This window comes from Palaemon carinicauda, unplaced genomic scaffold (genome assembly GCF_036898095.1).
Source record: "Palaemon carinicauda isolate YSFRI2023 unplaced genomic scaffold, ASM3689809v2 scaffold83, whole genome shotgun sequence".
NCBI classification, from domain to species: domain Eukaryota; kingdom Metazoa; phylum Arthropoda; class Malacostraca; order Decapoda; family Palaemonidae; genus Palaemon; species Palaemon carinicauda.
This window is the reverse complement of record NW_027172127.1, coordinates 105,001-110,433: the sequence shown is the minus strand read 5'-3', so window position 1 is coordinate 110,433 and position 5,433 is coordinate 105,001. Positions and strand designations below refer to the sequence as shown.

Here is a 5,433-nt window from a genome sequence, read left to right as displayed (position 1 = left end):
ATTATCATGATGGTAAGTCTATTTTTAACAATAACACCCAGTAGAGTCAATGCGAGAAGCTTAGTTTAGGATAGTGCAATTGTTACTCGGTGTTGAAATTAGGAATTTGTTAATGGTGTGTTTTATGCAATTTATCCAGCACTACAGCATCTTCAAAACAAAAACTTTGCTATTTATTTATGAAAAAAAGTGCAAACCCTTTCTATACAGACTCACATATTAATATCCCACTTCTTTTGTGTGTTCCGATGAAACCATGAATTAGGTAGAATAATCTTGTATGAAGATAGAATTTCCGATTCTTTTCCATGTTCCAATAAAACCAAAAAGAAAACCTGAATATATCCAATGGAAGTGACCAAAGTTCCTGTGTGGGTAAACAGATTCATGTACTGGTACTATGGAATAATTAATATTCCCGTTACTCATGGTTGTTTTGAAGAAGTCAGTTAAAAAGCAGGAAATTCAGGATTTCTAGAGTGTTCTTTGTACGCTGGTGTACTTAACTTTCCTGAAGGAAATAGAAAGGTTAGAAAATTCAGGTACCAAAACTCATGCATTTATACCATGGTGATGGTACTAATATATAATCACTGTTATTGGTGCCTTTGCCTGGTGTGATGATACCAATGAAAATGACGAAATTTCCAGCGATCATGCGGTTATATTTTGCTCCTGGAAATATAGTGTAAATGAGGTCTTAGTACTTCTGCCTGCTTCGATGAAGTCCTGAATAGACTGAGCAATCCTGATAAAATTGCATAAGGACCCTGTTTGTGTGACCTGGTCCTTGTGCTGTGACTGTGATGCAATCATGACTGAATGGATTTGCGTATTCAGCAGTAGCCTGTAAAAGCCTGGAGAATGTTACAGAATTTACCCAATGTGCCAGGATGCTTAGCTTTCTTTTATTACAGTCGGTGTCTAAACTGATGCAATAAATTGTATATACTATCTGAACAAAGATTCAGCATGGATTCAAGATTTCAGTAAGCATTTTAAATTCTATTGAGAGTATACAGTGAGTGTATGTTGGGTTTCAGCCTTTGATTTTAACTTTATGGAAGCATTAAAACTGATTTTAACTTTATGGAAGCATTAAAACCATTGTCCAGATTGTATGAGTAAAGAATTACCATTGATTTGAGCAGTCTGGAAGCGTTGTGAACGTTGTAAGAGTTATCCAATAAATACATATTGTGTTATGGCCAGTGATTTTAACCTTCTGGAAGCGTTATACACAATATAGAGGCTCTCTGGGGATTGAGCACCTAACAATTTTAGCACTCTGGAATCGTTGTAAAAGTTGTAAAGGTCTTGCAGTAAGGGCAAGTGGTGATGTTTCCTGTTATTTTAGCTTTCTGGAAAAGTTTTAAACCTTGTAGAGACAAGGCAATAATTGCATGTGGTGGCATACCCAACTAACTAGTCTACCTTTTTGATCTCCTGAAATTAAAGCTCTCTTGACTGACCTGGATGTTCAAGTAGGTATAAAAGCAAATAGTTAGGTAGCAAGAAGAGGAGCTTTTAGCACAAGTTGGAGAATTAGTAATGTTACTCCATTATGTAAATGAATTTGTGGTAGCTCAGGTCCAACTGATAATCAGCCATTTTCTATAACTCCCATATTATCTACAGATTTTTAAATTCTTATGGCAAAACGTCTAAATAGTTAGGCAAAGGGCAATCATATATTCACTAATTTGTAATTTGCTTTTTCATAAAAGCCTTGTGGCATGTGATGCCATTCGTACACTCTCGGATGCTGTAAAAAAAATGCCCTGATTGTGGCAAAAAAATCCTTATGATTGGCACTGATTTTAGTGGTGCCCTTTGCCGTGGTAATCATGAAGACATTGCTTTCTAACTCAAAGTGTTGGGAGTGGGCTGGTCTTCTCTTAGCATCATTATCTAATTTCTAAGAAATAAATCATAAAGTGTAGTTGATGTTAATATCCACTACTCACTAGGGAAGTCTTCCTGGCCGATTACTTTTCCTTTTTCATAGGCTACACATAAAATGTAGATTCGACTAGAAAAGAGGCTCGTTGCATATGCAAATGATGCTACTCTCTTTACATCAATTCCAATTCTTCTACTACTACTACTACTACTACTACTACTACTACTACTACTACTACTACTACTACTACTACTACTACTACCCATAATGATAATGATGATGATGATAATAATGATAAATGTTAGGCTTCTTAAAGAGGATACACACAAAAGCAAACCCCACACCCTTGATCACTCTAACAGACAATTGTCCCAGCACAAACTTTCCCCTAACGTTTTTAGCAAAAAAGGACATAAAAACAAAACATAACCATAAACTATATTTCTTAGCCCTAATTATTCACTTGAATACTAGAAAAAAAAAAAACATTCAAATAACAAAAAAATTCATCAATCACAAAACCTTAATACTAAGCACTGATAAACAGGTCACCTTAACCTAAATCTTCAAAACAAAATATTCAGTAGATAGAATACTCAAAAAATAGAAAACTCACAAATCCTGACACCGACACAGTTAACAGACTGTACCAGAAATACTTAAAACTAAAATAAAACGTATACTAAAAACACCTAATTTTATATGTGTAAATTTATAGATATCAACACTCTACCCAACAAAGGGTCCACTCTTCATATGGCAATTTTGCCACTGTTCGGTTGCCAACAATACACACTCATGCTCCAATCTACATGACAGAACAGTCACTTAGGTGGTGGTCATCATCACTGTCATCATCATCATCATCATCACAAACATGAATATCTTATTTTACGGGCCAGGTCATCAATGGTTAAAAATTCTTGATCACCTATGTATTCCAAAAATCATTGTACAATCTGGGTCTTCATCATCAAGCTATTCATGTACATAAAAGGCCACAAACAACACAGTCCAGGCCAAAATACAAAAAAGAAAAAAAAATTCCAAAGCAGCAATTGCGACTGCTGAAATAAACACTTCCACACTGGTAGGAGAATACTAATAATAATCCACCATTCACACAACTGTCTCTTGCTGCAGTCCAATCAAGAAGAGCATTCGCCCAAGCCATTCGCCACTGTCCTAACCTAGCTAAAAACCAACAAACAACCTCAGTTCTACCTACACTCTTTCTCACAACAAACAATCATTACACTAACTACCTCTCTCTCTCTCTCTCTCTCTCTCTCTCTCTCTCTCTCTCTCTCTCTCTCTCTCTCTCTCTCTCTCTCTCTCTCTCTCTGAATTTGGCAAACAACAATAAAAATAACCCCCCCCAAAAAAAATAATCCTCCAAGGAGATACAGTAAATGCAAGCGGATATTTAGACAATGCAAGTGGTGAGGCACTCAGGGATTTCAGCCTCCCAGAAGCATTTTAAGCCTTATAGATGCTGTGTAGTAAGCGCACATGGTGGTATAGCCTTTGATTTCGGCTTTCTGGGAGTCTTTTAAACATTTTAGATGTAGTGCAGTAAGTTTCAGTGGTAGAGTACACAGTGATGTTATCCTTCTTGAAGCATTTCAAACATTACAGAGGCTCTCTGAGCAAAGATATAGCAGTGGTTATTACCTCCAGGAAGCGTTTTAAATGTTGTAGAGGCTATGCAGAAAGTGGGAGTGATTGTGTAGCCAGTGATTTCAACATTCCTGAGCCATGCTAGATGATACAGCCAGTGTATCTCAAAGCAAGCATTGATGCTGAATATCTGGTTTTCTTAATGAAATCACTTCCGCTGTTCACAGAAAAATAATTATCATAAATGAATACGCTGATTTATGTGTTCTTTGCATGCACGGTTGTCAACATAATCTCCAAATAACAGAATGGACCCCTGAAATGATCCATTTGTAGTCTGCCCAAATTCTTTGAAATTCCCATTCCTTTATCCCTTGATTAGAAGTGATGAATTACCACTCATATTCAATACAGGTAAAACATTTTTTTTTTTTTTTATGAAAAAGGTAAAGTGTGTTTCAGCAGTGTGCAAAGGTCTTCTGCTAGACTGATGCAACATAGGAAAGCATCCTGGCATCTGGGGAGAAAAGCCAAGAGAGAATCTTAACTCTTTTTAGTTACCTTCAAATAGCTTCGAAGATTTACTTTAATAACATGCCTCCAATATCAGTTGCAGCAAAGTTCCACTGATTACATATTCAATAAAAAGTAAAAGGATACAGCTGGTGGTAGGCTCCATGTCGTCATGGAATCGCAAAATACTGGTGTGCTATCCACAAGTTGATCAAGTGCGACTATAAAATGGCTTGAAAAACACTAACATGTGCATTCGCCTGCAAAGTGACCGCTAACCTGTTTGAATTTTTCTGCTCAATTGCTTAACAACTATTTTCTTTATTATATCATACACTTTTACTTTTTCTCTTGGAAATATTTTCGAAATGATATAGAAGAGAATTTAATTTCTTCTTGCATTAAAAATTATTGTCATATTTAAAGAGAAATGAGAAAAAAGCATGCAATATCATGAAACCTTTTGTCCATTTTTGGATGTGAACAAATTAGAATATATCGTAAATTTTAAGACACTATATTTTTTTTATTCAATTATTGCCTGATAATTTATGTTTATCATTATTACCTTAAATTATCTAGATGCAGCTTCATAAAATAATTTAGTTAAAGCCCGCTTTTTTATATAAGAATGTCATCATTATGAAAGTTTTACTTTGATCGATTCAGCAACTATTATGTCATCCAGATTGATGTAAAATAGGTGAAAACTGGTAACCTAGTCAACTGATAGTGAGAAAGGAAAGATAAAATATTCTCAAAATTGGTAATAAATGAGTAGTTAAGACTTCTGAAGGTCTCCAGAGACAGTCACATGGAGTTTCCCTCCTCATCTCAGAATATATTTATTGAAAACTACTTTATCTTAAAAGTAATCCAAAACTCTGTATACATTCAAAGTCTACAGTGACTTTTCACCTTACCAACAAATCAAGATTTCTTTCTCATGCTTACCATTCACCAACAGGAGAAAATTAAAAGACAAAAACTGTCCTTATCAACAGCTCTGCCTGAAAGAGCTCTTATCACGACGTTGGTCCTCCTCACCCCCATCCCTCAACGCCTCACCTTCCTCAACAATATATGTAGCAATATACGCAGGGATGGAGATAACAGATAGCGGTTAGACTAAAGCTCCCTCATCTCTTCACTATTAAAATTAACAATTACAATATACCTAAAATTAGATGATCTAACTCACAATATGTTTAGTCGAAGCATACTATTTATGAGAAAAATAAATTGAATATTACAGGTACAAGTAGCCTTTATCACTGAGCCGAATGATAACACCTCTGAATGCCTTATCACGCGGGAGAGATAAAGTCTGTAGCATATAAGAAGTTGAACAGATACTACTCATAGATTATGAATAGCGTCGAAGGCATATACGTCTA

General features: G+C 35.5%; 1 protein-coding gene across 1 annotated transcript in view; it reads left to right on the top strand.

Annotated features, from left to right (window-relative positions):
• The first annotated feature begins 5,419 nt into the window (after positions 1 to 5,419).
• LOC137637547 (NLR family CARD domain-containing protein 4-like) overlaps positions 5,420 to 5,433 on the top strand; it is a 27,473-nt gene continuing 27,459 nt past the window's right edge. Inside the window, exon 1 of the mRNA XM_068369707.1 lies at positions 5,420 to 5,433. This exon is cut by the window's right edge and continues 193 nt beyond it. The gene's annotated coding sequence lies outside the window, so the exon portion shown is untranslated.